The sequence below is a fragment of the Arachis duranensis genome, chromosome 3, assembly GCF_000817695.3.
Source record: "Arachis duranensis cultivar V14167 chromosome 3, aradu.V14167.gnm2.J7QH, whole genome shotgun sequence".
Lineage (NCBI taxonomy): Eukaryota > Viridiplantae > Streptophyta > Magnoliopsida > Fabales > Fabaceae > Arachis > Arachis duranensis.
The window spans coordinates 71,783,800-71,784,577 of record NC_029774.3 but is presented as its reverse complement, the minus strand read 5'-3'; positions in this window follow the sequence as shown (position 1 = coordinate 71,784,577).

The window sequence follows — 778 nt, the reverse complement described above, 5'->3', positions numbered from 1 at the left end:
TTTTTGATTTTTTGAATATTTTAATTATGAGAAAGAAAAACAACAAAAATACTCAATGCATGAAATTTTTAGATCAAAACAATGAATGCATGCAAGAATGCTATGAATGTCAAGATGAACACCAAGAACACTTTGAAGATCATGATGAACATCAAGAACATTATTTTGAAAAATTTTTGATGCAAAGAAAACATGCAAGACACCAAACTTAGAAATCTTTAATGCATGGAAAATATGAATGCAAAAGTGCACAAGAAAAACAAGGAAAGACACAAAATAAGAAAACATCAAGATCAAACAAGAGGACTTATCAAGAACAACTTGAAGATCATGAAGAACACTATGAATGCATGGAGTTTTCGAAAAAAAATGCAAGAAAAATTTTAAAAGCATGCAATTGACACCAAACTTAAAAATTAACACAAGACTCAAACAAGAACACAAAATATTTTTGATTTTTATGATTTTCTATTTTTTTTGTATTTTTATTAATTTTTGTTTTCGAAAACATTTTTGGAAAAACGAAAAAGAAAGAAAAAAATTTTTTTGAAAAAGTTTTTGAAAAGAAAATTACCTAATCTGAGCAACAAGATGAACCGTCAGTTGTCCATACTCGAACAATCCCCGGCAACGGCGTCAAAAACTTGGTGGACGAAATTGTGATCACATCAATGTAGTATTCTTTGTTGTTGTATGGAATCCTTATTATGGCACTTATGTGTGGACACAACTCCGTTCAACTAACCAGCAAGAGTACTGGGTCGTCCAAGTAATACCT